General features: G+C 49.0%; 1 pseudogene across 1 annotated transcript in view; it reads right to left on the reverse strand.

The window, feature by feature from the left end:
- The window catches only part of LOC147097595 (protein Niban 1-like), a 149,219-nt pseudogene that overhangs the window by 28,130 nt on the left and 99,057 nt on the right, over positions 1-22,032 (reverse strand). Inside the window, exon 8 of the transcript XR_015074314.1 lies at positions 20,623-20,785. The product of XR_015074314.1 is annotated as a protein Niban 1-like (transcript). The remainder of the gene's footprint in view (positions 1-20,622; positions 20,786-22,032) is intronic.

The raw sequence follows: 22,032 nt of genomic DNA on the forward strand, positions 1-22,032 counted from the left end.
CTGTACAATGAGACCCCCAGAGACACTCCCTGTACAATGAGACCCCCAGAGACACTCCCTGTACAATGAGACCCCCCGAGACACTCCCTGTACAGAGACCCTCAGAGACACTCCCTGTACAATGAGACCCCCAGAGACGCTCCCTGTACAATGAGACCCTCAGAGATACTCCCTGTACAATGAGACCCCCAGAGACACTCCCTGTACAATGAGACCCTCAGAGACACTCCCTGTACAATGAGACCCTCAGAGACACTCCCTGTACAATGAGACCCCCCGAGATACTCCCTGCACAATGAGACCCCCCGAGACACTCCCTGTACACTGAGACCCTCAGAGACGCTCCCTGTACAATGAGACCCCCAGAGACACTCCCTGTACAATGAGACCCCCCGAGACACTCCCTGTACAATGAGACCCCCAGAGACACTCCCTGTACAATGAGACCCCCCGAGACACTCCCTGTACAATGAGACCCTCAGAGACACTCCCTGTACAATTAGACCCCCAGAGACGCTCCCTGTACAATGAGACCCTCAGAGACACTCCCTGTACACTGAGACCCTCAGAGACGCTCCCTGTACAATGAGACCCCCCGAGACACTCCCTGTACAATGAGACCCCCCGAGACACTCCCTGTACAATGAGACCCCCAGAGACGCTCCCTGTACAATGAGACCCTCAGAGACACTCCCTGTACAATGAGACCCTCAGAGACACTCGCTGTACAATGAGACCCTCAGAGACACTCCCTGTACAATGAGACCCCCCGAGACACTCCCTGTACAATGAGACCCCCAGAGACACTCCCTGTACAATGAGACCCCCCGAGACACTCCCTGTACAATGAGACCCTCAGAGACACTCCCTGTACAATGAGACCCCCAGAGACGCTCCCTGTACAATGAGACCCTCAGAGACACTCCCTGTACAATGAGACCCTCAGAGACACTCCCTGTACAATGAGACCCCCAGAGACGCTCCCTGTACAATGAGACCCTCAGAGACACTCCCTGTACAATGAGACCCTCAGAGACACTCGCTGTACAATGAGACCCCCCGAGACACTCCCTGTACAATGAGACCCCCCGAGATACTCCCTGTACACTGAGACCCTCCCTGTACAATGAGACCCCCAGAGACACTCCCTGTACAATGAGACCCTCAGAGACACTCCCTGTACAATGAGACCCTCAGAGACACTCCCTGTACAATGAGACCCCCCGAGATACTCCCTGCACAATGAGACCCCCCGAGACACTCCCTGTACACTGAGACCCTCAGAGACGCTCCCTGTACAATGAGACCCCCAGAGACACTCCCTGTACAATGAGACCCCCCGAGACACTCCCTGTACAATGAGACCCCCAGAGACACTCCCTGTACAATGAGACCCCCCGAGACACTCCCTGTACAATGAGACCCTCAGAGACACTCCCTGTACAATGAGACCCCCAGAGACGCTCCCTGTACAATGAGACCCTCAGAGACACTCCCTGTACAATGAGACCCTCAGAGACTCTCCCTGTACAATGAGACCCCCAGAGCCACTCCCTGTACAATGAGACCCCCAGAGACACTCCCTGTGCAATGAGACCCTCAGAGACACTAACTGTACAATGAGACCCCCCGAGACAATCCCTGTACAATGAGACCCTCAGAGACACTCCCTGTACAATGAGACCCCCCGAGACACTCCCTGTACAATGAGACCCCCAGAGACACTCCCTGTACAATGAGACCCCCAGAGACACTCCCTGTACAATGAGACCCTCAGAGACACTCCCTGTACAATGAGACCCTCAGAGACACTCCCTGTACAATGAGACCCCCAGAGACACTCCCTGTACAATGAGACCCTCATAGACTCTCCCTGTACAATGAGACCCCCAGAGACACTCCCTGTACAATGAGACCCCCAGAGACGCTCCCTGTACAATGAGACCCCCAGAGACACTCCATGTACAATGAGACCCTCAGAGACACTCCCTGTACAATGGGACCCCCAAAGACACTCCCTGTACAATGAGACCCTCAGAGATGCTCCCCGTACAATGAGACCCCAGAGACACTCCCTGCACAATGAGACCCTCAGAGACAATACAATACAATAATAATACAATACAAATCGCTTTATTGGCATGATAAGGTACATCTTATGTTGCCAAAGCATCAAAATACATTTATGGTTGAACACATAAACGCGGTTCCATTCATACAGTGTATAAACAAGTATATCCCTGAGTTTATAAATATATATTCGCCTTGTTTATATATACTCTTGTCTTAGTTTGCTGGTTGTCCCTCTGTTCATGGCAAGCTGTAACATAGTGTGCCGCCAGTGTTACACAGCTTCTCTCCTCCCCCAGTAGGAATGGGAGTTTTTGGTTGTCAGTCAGATTTCTGAATTCAGGGCATATTTGTGAGAATTTTTGGTAGAAATTCTCTCTGATGCCCTGATATTTGTGAGACCCTCAGAGACACTCCCTGTACAATGAGACCCCCAGAGACACTCCCTGTACAATGAGACCCCCAGAGACACTCCCTGTACAATGAGACCCTCAGAGACACTCCCTGTACAATGAGACCCTCAGAGACACTCCCTGTACAATGAGACCCCCCGAGACACTCCCTGTACACTGAGACCCTCAGAGTCACTCCCTATACAATGAGACTCGCAGAGACACTCCCTGTACAATGAGACCTTCAGAGACACTCCCTGTACAATGAGACTCCCCGAGACACTCCCTGTACAATGAGACCGCCCGAGACGCTCCCTGTACAATGAGACCCTCAGAGACACTCCCTGTACAATGAGACCCTCAGAGAAACTCCCTGTACAATGAGACCCCCCGAGACACTCCCTGTACAATGAGACCCTCAGAGACACTCCCTGTACACTGAGACCCTCAGAGACACTCCCTGTACAATGAGACCCCCAGAGACACTCCCTGTACAATGAGACCCCCCGAGACGCTCCCTGTACAATGAGACCCTCAGAGACACTCCCTGTACACTGAGACCCTCAGAGACACTCCCTGTACAATGAGACCCCCAGAGACACTCCCTGTACAATGAGACCCTCAGAGACACTCCCTGTACAATGAGACCCTCAGAGACACTTCCTGTACAATGAGACCCTCAGAGACACTTCCTGTACAATGAGACCCTCAGAGACACTCCCTGTACAATGAGACCCTCAGAGACACTTCCTGTACAATGAGACCCTCAGAGACACTCCCTGTACAATGAGACCCTCAGAGACACTCCCTGTACAATGAGACTCTCAGAGACACTTCCTGTACAATGAGACCCTCAGAGACACTCCCTGTACAATGAGACCCCCAGAGACACTCCCTGTACAATGAGACCCTCAGAGACACTCCCTGTACAATGAGACCCTCAGAGACACTCCCTGTACAACGAGACTCTCAGAGACACTCCCTGTACAATGAGACCCCCAGAGACACTCCCGGTACAATGAGACCCTCAGAGACACTTCCTGTACAATGAGACCCTCAGAGACACTCCCTGTACAATGAGACCCCCCGAGACAATCCCTGTACAATGAGACCCTCAGAGACACTCCCTGTACAATGAGACCCCCCGAGACACTCCCTGTACAATGAGACCCCCAGAGACACTCCCTGTACAATGAGACCCTCAGAGACACTCCCTGTACAATGAGACCCTCAGAGACACTCCCTGTACAATGAGACCCCCCGAGACACTCCCTGTACAATGAGACCCCCAGAGACACTCCCTGTACAATGGGACCCTCAGAGACAATCCCTGTACAATGAGACCCTCAGAGACACTCCCTGTACAATGAGACCCTCAGAGACTCTCCCTGTACAATGAGACCCCCAGAGACACTCCCTGTACAATGAGACCCCCAGAGACACTCCCTGTACAATGAGACCCCCAGAGACACTCCACGTACAATGAGACCCTCAGAGACACTCCCTGTACAATGAGACCCTCAGAGACACTCCCTGTACAATGAGACCCTCAGAGACACTCCCTGTACAATGAGACCCTCAGAGACAATACAATACAATACAATACAAATCGCTTTATTGGCATGATAAGGTACATCTTATGTTGCCAAAGCATCAAAATACATTTATGGTTGAACACATAAACGCGGTTCCATTCATACAGTGTATAAACAGGTATATCCCTGAGTTTATAAATATATTTTCGCCTTGTTTATATATACTCTTGTCTTAGTTTACTGGTTGTCCCTCTGTTCATGGCAAGCTGTAACATAGTGTGCCGCCAGTGTTACACAGCTTCTCTCCTCCCCCAGTAGGAATGGGAGTTTTTGGTTGTCAGTCAGATTTCTGAATTCAGGGCATATTTGTGAGAATTTTTGATAGAAATTCTCTCTGATGCCCTGATATTTTCCACAGGCTGTGAGGAAGTGCATCTCTGTCTCAACTACTCCCTGACTGCAGTGAGAGCATATCCTGTCTTCTCTTGGCAGCCTGGTCTGCCTGTGTCTGCCTTTTTCGATCGCTAGGCTATGTTCGCTAAGTCTGTACCTTGTCAAGGTTCTTCTCAGTTTGTTATCCTTTACCATGGTCAGGTAATCAGCTATGTTGTATTGTCTGTTTAGGGCCAAGTAGCAATTGAGTTTGCTTTGGGTTTTTGTTGTTTCTGCCCAATATGACAGATATTTTTCTTTTTGCTTAGCGACGATTGTGTTGGGTCGAATTCTTTGTGTTACCCTGTCACTGTCCTGGGGCTGGTTATTGTTAGTATTGTTATTAGTTACTTTATTGAGTCCCAGGACTAGTTGACTGAGGGTATTCTTCTTTATGGTCAGCTCTTGGCATTTCAGGGCGTCGTAGTGATAGCATTGGGGGTTGCTCATTTGTAGGTGATTCCAAAATTTGGTGGCTCTTTTTTGGATAGTGATTATTAATGGGTATTGGCCTAGTTCCGCCCTGCATGCGTTGTTTACTGTTTTCCTTTGAGTCCGGAGGATACTTTTACAGAATTCCGCATGTAGGCACTCCCTGTACAATGAGACTATCAGAGACACTCCCTGTACAATGAGACCCTCAGAGACACTCCCTGTACAATGAGACCCCCCGAGACACTCCCTGTACAATGAGACCCTCAGAGACACTCCCTGTACAATGAGACCCCCAGAGACACTCCCTGTACAATGACACCCTCAGAGACACTCCCTGTACAATGAGACCCTCAGAGACACTCCCTGTACAATGAGACCCCCCGAGACACTCCCTGTACAATGAGACCCCCCGAGACACTCCCTGTACACTGAGACCCTCAGAGACACTCCCTGTACAATGAGACCCCCCGAGACACTCCCTGTACAATGAGACCCCCAGAGACACTCCCTGTACAATGAGACCCTCAGAGACACTCCCTGTACAATGAAACCCCCAGAGACGCTCCCTGTACAATGAGACCCTCAGAGACACTCCCTGTACAATGAGACCCTCAGAGACACTCCCTGTACAATGAGACCCCTCGAGACACTCCCTGTACAATGAGACCCCCCGAGATACTCCCTGTACACTGAGACCCTCAGAGGCACTCCCTGTACAATGAGACCCCCAGAGACACTCCCTGTACAATGAGACCCTCAGAGACACTCCCTGTACAATGAGACCCCCCGAGATACTCCCTGTACACTGAGACCCTCAGAAACACTCCCTGTAAAATGAGACCGCCAGAGACACTCCTTGGACAATGAGAACCTCAGAGACACTCCCTGTACAATGAGACACCCAGAGACACTCCCTGTACAATGAGACCCTCAGAGACACTCCCTGTACATTGAGACCCTCAGAGACACTCCCTGTAGAATGAGACCCTCAGAGACTCTCCCTGTACAATGAGACCCCCAGAGCCACTCCCTGTACAATGAGACCCCCAGAGATACTCCCTGTACAATGAGACCCTCAGAGACACTCACTGTACAATGAGACCCCCCGAGACAATCCCTGTACAATGAGACCCCCCGAGACACTCCCTGTACAATGAGACCCTCAGAGACTCTCCCTGTACAATGAGACCCTCAGAGACTCTCCCTGTACAATGAGACCCCCCGAGACACCCCCTGTACAATGAGACCCCCAGAGACACGCCCTGTACAATGAGACCCCCAGAGACACTCCCTGTACAATGAGACCCCCAGAGACACTCCCTGTACAATGAGACCCCCCGAGACACTCCCTGTACAATGAGACCCTCAGAGACACTCCCCGTGCAATGAGACCCCCAGAGACACTCCCTGTACAATGAGACCCCCAGAGACACTCCCTGTACAATGAGACCCCCAGAGACACTCCCTGTACAATGAGACCCTCAGAAACACTCCCTACACAATAAGACCCTCAGAGACACTTCCTGTACAATGAGACCCTCAGAGACACTCCCTGTACAATGAGACCCAGAGACACTCCCTGTACAATGAGACCCCCAGAGACACTCCCTGTACAGTGAGACCCCCCGAGACACTCCCTGTACAATGAGACCCTCAGAGACGCTCCCCGTACAATGAGACCCCCAGAGACACTCCCTGTACAATGAGACCCTCAGAGACTCTCCCTGTACAATGAGACCCCCAGAGACACTCCCTGTACAATGAGACCCCCAGAGACGCTCCCTGTACAATGAGACCCCCAGAGACACTCCCTGTACAATGAGACCCTCAGAGACACTCCCTGTACAATGAGACCCTCAGAGACGCTCCCTGTACAATGAGACCCCCAGAGGCACTCCCTGTACAATGAGACCCTCAGAGACACTCCCTGTACAATGAGACCCTCAGAGACGCTCCCTGTACAATGAGACCCCCAGAGACACTCCTTGTACAATGAGACCCTCAGAGACACTCCCTGTACAATGAGACCCCCAGAGACAATTTTTACAATTTACAATTTAAATCGCTTTATTGGCATGATAAGTTACATCTTATGTTGCCAAAGCATCAAAATACATTTATGGTTTAGCACATAAACGCAGTTCTATTCATACAGTGTATAAACAGGTATATCCCTGAGTGTATAAATATACATTCGCATTGTTTATATATATTTTTTTCTTAGTTTACTGGTTGTCCCTCTGTTCATGGCAAGCTGTAACATAGTGCGCCGCCAGTGTTATACAGCTTCTCTCCTCTCCCAGTAGGAATGGGAGTTTTTGGTTGTCATTCAGATTTCTGAAATCAGGGCATATTTGTGAGAATTTTTGGTAGAAATTCTCCCTGATGCCCTGATATTTTCCACAAGCTGTGAGGAAGTGCATCTCTGTCTCCACCACTCCCTGACTGCAGTGAGAGCATATCCTGTCCTCTCTTGGCAGCCTGGTCTGCCTGTGTCTGCCTTTTTCGATCGCTAGGCTATGTTCGCTAAGTCTGTACCTTGTCAAGGTTCTTCTCAGTTTGTTATCCTTTACCATGGTCAGGTAATCAGCTATGTTGTATTGTCTGTTTAGGGCCAAGTAGCAATTGAGTTTGCTTTGGGTTTTTGTTGTTTCTGCCCAATATGTCAGATATTTTTCCTTTTGCTTAGCGACGATTGTGTTGGGTCGAATTCTTTGTGTTACCCTGTCACTGTCCTGGGGCTGGTTATTGTTAGTATTGTTAGTAGTTACTTCACTGAGTCCCAGGACTAATTGACTGAGGGTATTCTTCTTTATGGTCAGCTCTTGGCATTTCAGGGCGTCGTAGTGATAGCATTGGGGATTGCTCATTTGTAGGTGATTCCAAAATTTGGTGGCTCTTTTTTGGATAGTGATTATTAATGGATATTGGCCTAGTTCCGCCCTGCATGCATTGTTTACTGTTTTCCTTTGAGTCCGGAGGATACTTTTACAGAATTCTGCATGTAGGATCTCAATTGGGTGTTTGTCCCATTTTGCAAATTCTTGTTGAGTTAGCGGTCCCCATACCTCACTGCCATAGAGTGCAATTGGTTCAATTACTGATTTGAAAATTTTGAGCCAAATGCTAATTGGGATTTCTATTTGGATTGATTTTTTGATGGCATAGAAAGCCCTTCTTGCTTTCTCTTTCAGTTCATTCACAGCCAGTTTGAAGTTTCCCGTAGAACTGATTTTTAAGCCCAAGTATGTGTAGTTAGTGGTTTGTTCAATTTTGGTTGTTCCTACTGTGAAATTTATTTTGGGTCCCTGATGTTTGGATCTTTGCTGGAACACAAGGACTTTGGTTTTTTGGGGATTTATTGTCAGGGCCCAAGTCTGGCAGTACGACTCCAGCAGGTCCAGGTTTTGCTGTAGCCCCTCTTTAGTAGGTGACAGCAGAACCAGGTCGTCTGCATAGAGGAGGAATTTAACCTTGGATTCATATAGGGTGAGGCCGGGTGCTGTAGATTGTTCAAGTAGTTTTGCCAATCCATTTATGTAAATATTAAAGAGTGTCGGTGAGATTGGCGAGCCCTGCGTCACCCCCCGCCCCTGTGGGAAGTATTTTGTTTGTTTGTCTCCAATTTTAACTGCACATTTGTTGTTTGTATACATTGATTTAATTACATCATATGTTTTCCCTCCTACCCCACTTTCGATAAGTTTCAGGAATAAACCGTCATGCCAGATGGAGTCGAAAGCCTTCTGGAAATCTACAAAGCATGCGTAGATTTTGCTTTTGTTATTGTGAACGTGTTTGTCAATTAGGGTCTGTAGGGTGAAGATATGATCGGATGTTCTATAGTTTGGCAGGAATCCAATTTGGCTTTTACTCAAGACATTGTGCTCCTCAAGGAAGTTTATAAGTCTTTTGTTTATGATGCTACAGAATACCTTCCCCAGGTTACTGTTTACACAGATGCCTCGATAGTTGTTTGGGTCGATTTTGTCCCCACTTTTGTATATGGGCGTTATGAGTCCTTTGTTCCAGATATCAGGGAAATAACCGACACTCAGAACCAAGTTGAAGAGTTTTAGGATAGCCAGTTTCATTTTGTTGTCTGTGTGTTTAATCATCTCGTTTAGTATGCCATCTGTCCCGCAGGCTTTTCCTGGTCGCAGGTCCTTGAGTTTTTCAAGAAGTTCTTTTTCTGTTATTATGGCGTCCAGCGGGTTTTGGTTATCTTTTATGGCCATTTCTAGCTTTTCCAGTTTTTTGCATATTTGGTGTTGCTCTGGTCTTAGTGTTTTTTTCTGGTATAATTTTTCAAAGTGGTTTACCCATGTGTCCCCATTTTGAATGGCCAAATCGTCGTGTTGTTTTTTGTGTAGTGTTTTCAAGTTTTCCCAGAAACAATTGGAATCAATGGATTCCTCCATGGAGCTGAGTGTATTCTTAATATATTGCTCTTTTTTGGTTCTGAGTGTGTTTCTGTATTGTGTTAGTGTCTGACAATAAGTAAGGCGTAGTTCCTCGTTTTCTGGATGTCTGTGTTTTTGGTTTGATATTTTTCTAAGTTTTTTCCTCATGTTATGGCAATCTCGGTCAAACCATTTTTCATAGTTTTTTGTTTTGGGTTTGTTCTTGCGAGCTTTCAAGTTTGCATTTGTTGCCAAATTATCAAAAATATTGTTTAGTTTACTAACTGCCCGGTTTACGCCTTCTTTATTGTGAGTGTATATGTTATCCAGAAAGGTGTCTAAGAGAGCTTGAGTTGATGCATTGCTAATTGTTTTCTGGTATTTTTCCGTGTCGTTTTTGGCCCATCTGTACGATTTTTTGGTGTTGTACAGTTTACTGGGTTGTGTTTCTATGTTGTTTGTTTCTGTCTTTTTGAGGAACATAGTAATTTGACTGTGATCTGACAGTGTTGTTTGTGGTTTGACTGTGAATGCTCTGAAAGAGGATGGGTCTAAGTCTGTAATCATATAGTCTACTGTGCTGCAGCCAAGAGGTGAGCAATAGGTCGATCTTCCTAGGAGGTCTCCTATGAACCTACCATTGACAATGTACAGACCCAGGTTTCGACAGAGCTGTAGTAGCTGTTTTCCGTTGGTATTTGACTGCTTGTCGCAGTTATGCCTGTATGGAAGGGAAGGGATGTCAAAGTGGTTATTCCCGAAAACATAATTGTTTCCCTGATTATTGGTGAAGTCTGGTTCTTCGCCCGTTCTTGAATTGAGGTCCCCACAGATCAACACGTTCCCCTGGGCCTGGTATTGGATAATTTCCCCCTCCATGTTGGAGAAGGTGTCCTCTTTAAAGTACGGGGAATCGATTGGAGGGATATAAAGTGCGCAAATGTAAACATCTTGGGTGTTTGAGATAATCTCCCTCTCAAGTTTGAGCCACATATGGTTTTCGCCCTTTTTTATAAATTTGATGTAATTCTTAAGTTCTGTTTTAAACCAGATCAGTATGCCTCCGGAGTCTCTGCCTTGGGTTACACTTGGTAATTTATTGGAGGGCACCACCAGCTCAGTGTACCCTTGGGGACAGCCAGTGTGTCCTTTTCCTTTATACCAAGTTTCCTGTAAAATGATAATATCTAGGTCTTTAGTTTCATCTATGAACTCTGGGGTCCTACTTTTCACTTCTCGCAGTGAAGAGCGTAGACCTTGGATATTCCAGGTCGAAATATATAAGGATTTCATGTTAAGTTTGATCTTTTACTATGATAGGTTAAAGAGTGGTACGTGTTTGTCGTGTCTAAGTGTGGGAAAAAAAAGATCACATCAAGTGTCTACAAAAGTTAATACAATTTGGTTACAGTTCTTTCTATTAATTAGTCCTTGATCCATAAGGCGGAAGTAGATGCTGCTGCACATCTGCTTATTGTCTCTTAATGGATTGTTTCTGTCTGAGGTATTGCGTACGTCCTGTGCATCTCTCCCTCTGTCTGGCTGGGAGCAGTCCTATTCCCCTGTGGGACAGGAGTGGTGCAGGTCTGACATTGTTGTTTTGCATGGGGATCCTCTCTGGTCTCGGTTGGTGTGTTGGTGGTCCTTGTAGTGTTCCTGATATGTACCCCGCTGATCTCTGGTGGTCGGGGGGGGGTCCTCTTGGAGTCTGGGTATGGACCCGGTTAAAAGCGACGTCCTTCAGGGCTTTAGCAAGGATCGATATTCTTTGCCTTTGGATGTGGACGTGGTCGTAAAGACATTCCTCATCGAGGGTGGGGTGTTGGGCCAGGTGTACGTTGTGGTTTGATTCGCAGTCTCTTGCTATGCTGGCATTTATCTCATGAATTGTGTTGTTGTTGAAGTCTGTTCTCGGCAATATTGTGGAAACAGTGATTCTAGTGTTTGGAAATGTACTGCTTGCTTTCCTAATCATTGCTCTGAGCGATGTTGCTACTTCTTTCTGTTGGGTCTTTAGGTCATTTGTGCCCGTGTGTATTATTATGTGTTGGGGGGAGCCTAATCTGGCTTTGGTCAGCCATCCCATGGCTCTGTTTGTTGTTGGGCACCAGATCTTTTCTACTTTACTTCTAGGGAATAGCTTTTTCTCCCATAGAAATTTCCCATTTGAGTCTATGAGTATTACGACGTCAGCCTTGTTTGTGTTTACTGTCTGGTGGCTTTCGCTTGGACTCATAGTGTGTGTGCTGGGCTGGGGTGTCTGGTGTGTGCGTACCTCTTGTGAGCGGCCCGCTTGTGGTTCCACGGTGGTGGGGGAAGATTGAGAATCAGTATGCTGGTCGGTCTGTGTGGCACCCCTTGTATTGTGTGTCTGTTGCTTTTGTTCCGTGTGGGAGTGCAGCCGTTCCGTCCGGCTCTGTCTTGTCTTATCTCTAGCCTCTGGTTGCTGGTCTAATGGTGTTTTCTCTCCTCTATGGCTCTCTTCTTTTTCCTGCAGCTCTTTCACCTGATTCCTAAGTAGATTCACCTGGTTCTCAAGTAGCTTCAGCTCTCTCTTGTGTCTCTCCCTCTCCTGATTTTGATTGTCATTCATTTTGAGGAAGTCCTCTCTAAGTTTAACCACCTCTATCTCTAATTGATTAAATTTATCTTTTGGTTGTATCTGGCTGTGTGATCCCGGGGTATGTGTCTGGTCGGCCCTGGTAGGCTCACTCACTTCCTGGCTAGGCTGGTCGGCCCTGGAGGGCTCACTCACTTCCTGGCTATGCTGCTCTTCTCTTGGTGAGCTGGGAATGGTAGGGGGACTATGTGTGGCTTCCTCCCTGGTAGTTATGCTGGGGTTTGTCAGTTGTATCGTGTGGCTGTGGTTCCCCGGGGTTAGTGTCTGGTTTGAACTGTGTGGCTCGTTCACCTCCTGACCAGGCAGATTTTCTCCTGGTAAGTTGTCAATGTTGGGGGGAGTGCGGGCCACTCTGGGGCTGTTCCTTCCCCCCTTAGTTAATTTTCTCAGTGTCCTGAAGGCCGTTGCAAATTTGTCGAGGTTGCCTTGCACTAATATTGTCCCGGTATTGTACGCGTTGACCGTCGTAGTTGAACTGTCTCCTGGTGTGTTAATTTTCATTATGGACCCATTTGCGGTATTTTCTAGCTTAACATTGGTATAGTGTGATTTTATTGCTGTGATCCAAGCCACTGGCTGATCTGAGTAGAAAATGAGGTTACTTTTTGTCCCATTGTTGTAACAGTCAGCAAAAAGTGTTTCTGGTTTTTCTCTCATCTGCTCATGCTTGATCGCTTTTATAGCTTTTTTTGCAGTGTTGGGGGGAATCTGGAAGCGGGGCTGTTGTGGATCTTCTGATTCGCTCATTTTTGGTAAAGTATTGTTGATCTTAGAATAAGCTTTTCTGGGGCCCCGGGTTTGGTGTTTCCCTCTCCCTGTTCGCGAGCTTTCCCGGTCCCCCTCTCCGACCCCGTGGTCCCTGGGCCTCGGCTTCTGGGTTCACCCTTCTCAGGTCTGGGTCTGTGAGCCGCTGTTTCCCGGTGCCTTCGGGCTGTTCCCCTCCCCCTCAGAGGCCTCTGTGCCTCTGTCTCGGCCTGGCTCCTCGGGCCTTTCCCTGGCTTCAGTCTCCCTCCCTGGGCCCTGTACTCACAGTCTTGGTTTGCTTCTGGAAGCCTTCTGGTTGCTCCCCTTCTCCTCAGAGGTCTCTGGGCCTGGCTCCTCGGGCCTTTCCCGGGCTTTCTAGCCCAGCCGCCGCTCGGGTTGTGCCTCGTTCGCCGTTCGGGTGCTGGACTGCGGTCGTCGCTCGGGTGCTGGACTGCGGCCGTCGCTCGGGTGCTGGACTGCGGTCGTCGCTCGGGTGCTGGACTGCGGCCGCCGATCGGGCCGTGTCTCGTTCGCCGCTCGGGCTCCCCGAGTCACCTCGTTCCGGCTGCCGCTGCGTCTCCGTGCGGCCTCCCCGATTCGCCTCGTTTCCCGAAGCGGCCTCCCCGAGTCTCCTCGCTCCGGCTGCCGCTGCGTCTCCGTGCGGCCTTCGTGCCTCGGTTCCCGATGCGGCCGAGTCACCTTGCTTCTGCTGCTGCTGTGGCCCCGTTTGTTTTTTTTTTTCCCTTATTTCTTTTTTTTTTTTTCTTTGGCTTTTTTTTTTCTAGTTTCCTCTGGTTTTTTTTCCTTTGGTGGTCTTTTCCTTCCTTACTTAATCTAGACTAAACTAAACTTAAACTTAACTAAACAAACTAAACTAACTTAACTAGAACTAAATTTAACTTTAAAACCTTTTTAAACTTGAAATGAACCTTTTTTTTCCCCACTTTAAACACTAAAAACACTAAAAATTCAGCAGCCCATCTTCAGCGTGTGTATTCACTCTGTCTGGCTGTCTGGCTCCCTGTACAATGAGACCCCCAGAGACACTCCCTGTACAATGAGACCCTCAGAGACACTCCCTGTACAATGAGACTCTCAGAGACACTCCCTGTACAATGAGACCCTCAGAGACACTCCCTGTACAATGAGACCCTCAGAGACAGTCCTTGTACAATGAGACCCCCAGAGACACTCCCTGTAGAATGAGACCCTCAGAGACACTCCCTGTACAATGAGACCCCCCGAGACACTCCCTGTACAATGAGACCCCACCGAGACACTCCCTGTACAATGAGACCCCCAGGGACACTCCCTGTACAATGAGACCCCCCGAGACACTCCCTGTACAATGAGACCCCCAGAGACACTCCCTGTACATTGAGACCCCCAGAGACACTCCCTGTACAATGAGACCCTTAGAGACACTCCCTGTACAATGAGACCCTCAGAGACACTCCCTGTACAATGAGACCCTCAGAGACACTCCCTGTACAATGAGACCCTCAGAGACAGTCCTTGTACAATGAGACCCCCAGAGACACTCCCTGTAGAATGAGACCCCCCGAGACACTCCCTGTACAATGAGACCCCCAGAGACACTCCCTGTACAATGAGACCCTCAGAGACACTCCCTGTACAATGAGACTCTCAGAGACACTCCCTGTACAATGAGACCCTCAGAGACACTTCCTGTACAATGAGACCCCCAGGGACACTCCCTGTACAATGAGACCCCCCGAGACACTCCCTGTACAATGAGACCCCCAGAGACACTCCCTGTACATTGAGACCCCCAGAGACACTCCCTGTACAATGAGACCCTCAGAGACACTCCCTGTACAATGAGACCCCCCGAGACACTCCCTGTACACTGAGACCCTCAGAGACACTCCCTGTACAATGAGACCCCCAGAGACACTCCCTGTACAATGAGACCCTTAGAGACACTCCCTGTACAATGAGACCCCCAGAGACACTCCCTGTACAATGAGACCCTCAGAGACACTCCCTGTACAATGAGACCCTCAGAGACACTCCCTGTACAATGAGACCCCCAGAGACACTCCCTGTACAATGAGACCCTCAGAGACACTCCCTGTACAATGAGACCCCCAGAGACACTCCCTGTACAATGAGACCCCCAGAGACGCTCCCTGTACAATGAGACCCCCAGAGACACTCCATGTACAATGAGACCCTCAGAGACACTCCCTGTACAATGGGACCCTCAGAGACACTCACTGTACAATGAGACCCCCAAAGACACTCCCTGTACAATGAGACCCTCAGAGATGCTCCCCGTACAATGAGACCCCAGAGACACTCCCTGCACAATGAGACCCTCAGAGACACTCCCTGTACAATGAGACCCTCAGAGACAATACAATACAATAATAATACAATACAAATCGCTTTATTGGCATGATAAGGTACATCTTATGTTGCCAAAGCATCAAAATACATTTATGGTTGAACACATAAACGCGGTTCCATTCATACAGTGTATAAACAAGTATATCCCTGAGTTTATAAATATATATTCGCCTTGTTTATATATACTCTTGTCTTAGTTTGCTGGTTGTCCCTCTGTTCATGGGAAGCTGTAACATAGTGTGCCGCCAGTGTTACACAGCTTCTCTCCTCCCCCAGTAGGAATGGGAGTTTTTGGTTGTCAGTCAGATTTCTGAATTCAGGGCATATTTGTGAGAATTTTTGGTAGAAATTCTCTCTGATGCCCTGATATTTGTGAGACCCTCAGAGACACTCCCTGTACAATGAGACCCCCAGAGACACTCCCTGTACAATGAGACCCCCAGAGACACTCCCTGTACAATGAGACCCTCAGAGACACTCCCTGTACAATGAGACCCTCAGAGACACTCCCTGTACAATGAGACCCCCCGAGACACTCCCTGTACACTGAGACCCTCAGAGTCACTCCCTATACAATGAGACTCGCAGAGACACTCCCTGTACAATGAGACCTTCAGAGACACTCCCTGTACAATGAGACTCCCCGAGACACTCCCTGTACAATGAGACCGCCCGAGACACTCCCTGTACAATGAGACCCTCAGAGACACTCCCTGTACAATGAGACCCTCAGAGAAACTCCCTGTACAATGAGACCCCCCGAGACACTCCCTGTACAATGAGACCCTCAGAGACACTCCCTGTACACTGAGACCCTCAGAGACACTCCCTGTACAATGAGACCCCCAGAGACACTCCCTGTAGAATGAGACCCCCCGAGACGCTCCCTGTACAATGAGACCCTCAGAGACAGTCCCTGTATAATGAGACCCTCAGAGACACTCCCTGTACAATGAGACCCCCAGACACTCCCTGTACAATGAGACCCTCAGAGACACTTCCTGTACAATGAGACCCTCAGAGACACTCCCTGTACAATGAGACCCCAGAGACACTCCCTGTACAATGAGACCCTCAGAGACACTCCCTGTACAATGAGACTCTCAGAGACACTTCCTGTACAATGAGACCCTCAGAGACACTCCCTGTACAATGAGACCCCCAGAGACACTCCCTGTACCATGAGACCCTCAGAGACACTCCCTGTACAATGAGACCCTCAGAGACACTCCCTGTACAACGAGACTCTCAGAGACACTCCCTGTACCATGAGACCCTCAGAGACACTCCCTGTACAATGAGACCCTCAGAGACACTCCCTGTACAATGAGACCCTCAGAGACACTCCCTGTACAATGAGACTCTCAGAGACACTTCCTGTACAATGAGACCCTCAGAGACACTCCCTGTACAATGAGACCCCCAGAGACACTCCCTGTACAATGAGACCCTCAGAGACACTCCCTGTACAATGAGACCCTCAGAGACACTCCCTGTACAACGAGACTCTCAGAGACACTCCCTGTACAATGAGACCCCCAGAGACACTCCCGGTACAATGAGACCCTCAGAGACACTTCCTGTACAATGAGACCCTCAGAGACACTCCCTGTACAATGAGACCCCCCGAGACAATCCCTGTACAATGAGACCCTCAGAGACACTCCCTGTACAATGAGACCCCCCGAGACACTCCCTGTACAATGAGACCCCCAGAGACACTCCCTGTACAATGAGACCCTCAGAGACACTCCCTGTACAATGAGACCCCCCGAGACACTCCCTGTACAATGAGACCCCCAGAGACACTCCCTGTACAATGGGACCCTCAGAGACAATCCCTGTACAATGAGACCCTCAGAGACACTCCCTGTACAATGAGACCCTCAGAGACTCTCCCTGTACAATGAGACCCCCAGAGACACTCCCTGTACAATGAGACCCCCAGAGACACTCCCTGTACAATGAGACCCCCAGAGACACTCCACGTACAATGAGACCCTCAGAGACACTCCCTGTACAATGAGACCCTCAGAGACACTCCCTGTACAATGAGACCCTCAGAGACACTCCCCGTACAATGAGACCCTCAGAGACAATACAATACAATACAATACAAATCGCTTTATTGGCATGATAAGGTACATCTTATGTTGCCAAAGCATCAAAATACATTTATGGTTGAACACATAAACGCGGTTCCATTCATACAGTGTATAAACAGGTATATCCCTGAGTTTATAAATATATTTTCGCCTTGTTTATATATACTCTTGTCTTAGTTTACTGGTTGTCCCTCTGTTCATGGCAAGCTGTAACATAGTGTGCCGCCAGTGTTACACAGCTTCTCTCCTCCCCCAGTAGGAATGGGAGTTTTTGGTTGTCAGTCAGATTTCTGAATTCAGGGCATATTTGTGAGAATTTTTGATAGAAATTCTCTCTGATGCCCTGATATTTTCCACAGGCTGTGAGGAAGTGCATCTCTGTCTCAACTACTCCCTGACTGCAGTGAGAGCATATCCTGTCTTCTCTTGGCAGCCTGGTCTGCCTGTGTCTGCCTTTTTCGATCGCTAGGCTATGTTCGCTAAGTCTGTACCTTGTCAAGGTTCTTCTCAGTTTGTTATCCTTTACCATGGTCAGGTAATCAGCTATGTTGTATTGTCTGTTTAGGGCCAAGTAGCAATTGAGTTTGCTTTGGGTTTTTGTTGTTTCTGCCCAATATGACAGATATTTTTCTTTTTGCTTAGCGACGATTGTGTTGGGTCGAATTCTTTGTGTTACCCTGTCACTGTCCTGGGGCTGGTTATTGTTAGTATTGTTATTAGTTACTTTATTGAGTCCCAGGACTAGTTGACTGAGGGTATTCTTCTTTATGGTCAGCTCTTGGCATTTCAGGGCGTCGTAGTGATAGCATTGGGGGTTGCTCATTTGTAGGTGATTCCAAAATTTGGTGGCTCTTTTTTGGATAGTGATTATTAATGGGTATTGGCCTAGTTCCGCCCTGCATGCGTTGTTTACTGTTTTCCTTTGAGTCCGGAGGATACTTTTACAGAATTCCGCATGTAGGCACTCCCTGTACAATGAGACTATCAGAGACACTCCCTGTACAATGAGACCCTCAGAGACACTCCCTGTACAATGAGACCCCCCGAGACACTCCCTGTACAATGAGACCCTCAGAGACACTCCCTGTACAATGAGACCCCCAGAGACACTCCCTGTACAATGACACCCTCAGAGACACTCCCTGTACAATGAGACCCTCAGAGACACTCCCTGTACAATGAGACCCCCCGAGACACTCCCTGTACAATGAGACCCCCCGAGACACTCCCTGTACACTGAGACCCTCAGAGACACTCCCTGTACAATGAGACCCCCCGAGACACTCCCTGTACAATGAGACCCCCAGAGACACTCCCTGTACAATGAGACCCTCAGAGACACTCCCTGTACAATGAAACCCCCAGAGACGCTCCCTGTACAATGAGACCCTCAGAGACACTCCCTGTACAATGAGACCCTCAGAGACACTCCCTGTACAATGAGACCCCTCGAGACACTCCCTGTACAATGAGACCCCCCGAGATACTCCCTGTACACTGAGACCCTCAGAGGCACTCCCTGTACAATGAGACCCCCAGAGACACTCCCTGTACAATGAGACCCTCAGAGACACTCCCTGTACAATGAGACCCTCAGAGACACTCCCTGTACAATGAGACCCCCCGAGATACTCCCTGTACACTGAGACCCTCAGAAACACTCCCTGTAAAATGAGACCGCCAGAGACACTCCTTGGACAATGAGAACCTCAGAGACACTCCCTGTACAATGAGACCCTCAGAGACACTCCCTGTACATTGAGACCCTCAGAGACACTCCCTGTAGAATGAGACCCTCAGAGACTCTCCCTGTACAATGAGACCCCCAGAGCCACTCCCTGTACAATGAGACCCCCAGAGACACTCCCTGTACAATGAGACCCTCAGAGACACTCCCTGTACAATGAGACCCCCAGAGATACTCCCTGTACAATGAGACCCTCAGAGACACTCACTGTACAATGAGACCCCCCGAGACAATCCCTGTACAATGAGACCCCCCGAGACACTCCCTGTACAATGAGACCCTCAGAGACTCTCCCTGTACAATGAGACCCTCAGAGACTCTCCCTGTACAATGAGACCCCCCGAGACACCCCCTGTACAATGAGACCCCCAGAGACACTCCCTGTACAATGAGACCCCCCGAGACACTCCCTGTACAATGAGACCCCCAGAGACACTCCCTGTACAATGAGACCCTCAGAGACACTCCCCGTGCAATGAGACCCCCAGAGACACTCCCTGTACAATGAGACCCCCAGAGACACTCCCTGTACAATGAGACCCCCCGAGACACTCCCTGTACAATGAGACCCCCAGAGACACTCCCTGTACAATGAGACCCCCAGAGACACTCCCTGTACAATGAGACCCTCAGAAACACTCCCTACACAATGAGACCCTCAGAGACACTTCCTGTACAATGAGACCCTCAGAGACACTCCCTGTACAATGAGACCCTCAGAGACACTCCCTGTACAATGAGACCCAGAGACACTCCCTGTACAATGAGACCCCCAGAGACACTCCCTGTACAGTGAGACCCCCCGAGACACTCCCTGTACAATGAGACCCTCAGAGACGCTCCCCGTACAATGAGACCCCCAGAGACACTCCCTGTACAATGAGACCCTCAGAGACGCTCCCCGTACAATGAGACCCCAGAGACACTCCCTGTACAATGAGACCCTCAGAGACTCTCCCTGTACAATGAGACCCCCAGAGACACTCCCTGTACAATGAGACCCTCAGAGACACTCCCTGTACAATGAGACCCTCAGAGACGCTCCCTGTACAATGAGACCCCCAGAGGCACTCCCTGTACAATGAGACCCTCAGAGACACTCCCTGTACAATGAGACCCTCAGAGACGCTCCCTGTACAATGAGACCCCCAGAGACACTCCTTGTACAATGAGACCCTCAGAGACACTCCCTGTACAATGAGACCCCCAGAGACACTCCCTGTACAATGAGACCCCCAGAGACACTCCCTGTACAATGAGACCCTCAGAGACACTCCCTGTACAATGAGACCCTCAGAGACACTCCCTGTACAATGAGACCCTCAGAGACAGTCCTTGTACAATGAGACCCCCCGAGACACTCCCTGTACAATGAGACCCCACCGAGACACTCCCTGTACAATGAGACCCCCAGGGACACTCCCTGTACAATGAGACCCCCCGAGACACTCCCTGTACAATGAGACCCCCAGAGACACTCCCTGTACAATGAGACCCCCAGAGACACTCCCTGTACATTGAGACCCCCAGATTTATTCCTGTTCTTTTCCTGTGGTTTTGAAATGGGATTGAGGTACAGATCATCTGATTGAATGGCTCGAGGGACTGAATGGCCTCCTCCTGTTTCTATGTTTGCATAACACGAGGTGCAGCCTGACCAGAGGTCAGTGTGTGCAAAGAGTTAACTGCTGTTGAGTTTCAGGTGTGTTTGAACTCAACCCTCTCTCCAATCTCACCGTCACAGAAGGATTCAAAATGGCTCGTACCTTGGATTTTCTTCACGACCTGCTTCTTGGAAGCGAGGATTTGATTGAAGTCGGGACGGATCTTCTTCTCCAGTTGCTGTTTCTGCTCCTCGTTCTCTCTGAGCAGAACCTGGAACCCCCTGGAGATTTGGGCTTCCACCACTGCATACATCTCCCCTACCAACTGCAAAGGAAGAAACGCATCAGATTCCACCATCTCACATTAGAATTACATAGAATTTACAGAACAGAAACAGGCCATTCGGCCCAACTGGTCCATGCTCCACACGAGCCTCCTCGTTGTTGAGATAGAAGATCAGCCATGACCTTATTGAATGGCGGAGCAGGCCCGAGGGGCAGAATGGCCGACTCCTGCTCCTATTTCTTATGTTTTTTATGTTCCTCCCACCATACATCATCCAACCCTATCAGCACAACCTTCTATTCCTTTCCCCCCCATGTTTATCTAGCTTCCCCTTAAATGCATCTGTGCGATTCGCCTCAACCACTCCCTGTGGTAGCGAGTTCCACATTCTCACCGCTCTCTGGGTAAAGACGTTTATCCTGAATTCCTTATTGGATTTATTAATTATATTTATGGCCCCTAGTTCTGGACTCACCCGCAAGTGGAAACATCTTCTCTACGTCAGTCCTATCGAACCCCTTTCATAATCTTAAAAACCTCGATCAGAGCACCCCTCAGCCTTCCCTTTTCTAGAGCAAAGAGCCCCAGCTTGTTCAATCTTTCCTGATCGGTTCTGGTATCATCCTTGTTTATCTGCCGTCTCTCTCTGTCTGTTGGTGCAGGTGAGATTGGCAGAGCTGTTTGCGGTTATTTTCCACCAGTATTTCAGCTCAGTCGTGACATGACTCTGCGGTGACTCGGTGACTTCTGATAAGCTCTGGGCAGATTCAGGTATCTCAGGGCAAACAGCAGGTGGGCCAGTGGACATGCTCGCTGCGTCTGGTATGTAAGAAGCTGAGAGAGAGCTCATGTCACTCATCAGGACTGAACTTGAGGCAATCGGTATCTCAGGAGCATAGTTAACCCCATTGATGGAGACAAGTACAACATACAAACGTTTAAGAATGCTCTGAAAGGACTGACTAGAGATGAAAGGAGGTGTTGTAGATCTATGTGGCAGGGTCACCTGGGAGGGTAAGGAATTAAATCCATTAGTAAGCTTCCCAACGAGATAGTCTAACTTGAAATATGCAGCACAAAGGGACCAAAGGTTTTTTTTAATTCATTCATGGCATACGGGCTGGCAAGACCAACATTTACTGCCCATTCCTAATGGCCCTTGAGAAGGTGGTGGTGAGCTGCCTTCTTGAACCGCTGCAGTCCGTGTGGTGAAGGTGCTCCCACAGTGCTGTTAGGGAGGGAGTTCCAGGATTTTGACCCAGCGACGATGAAGGATCGGCCAATAT

The sequence above is a fragment of the Somniosus microcephalus genome, chromosome 31, assembly GCF_052327205.1.
Source record: "Somniosus microcephalus isolate GS21.2 chromosome 31, FLI_Smic_1.0, whole genome shotgun sequence".
NCBI classification, from domain to species: Eukaryota; Metazoa; Chordata; class Chondrichthyes; order Squaliformes; family Somniosidae; genus Somniosus; species Somniosus microcephalus.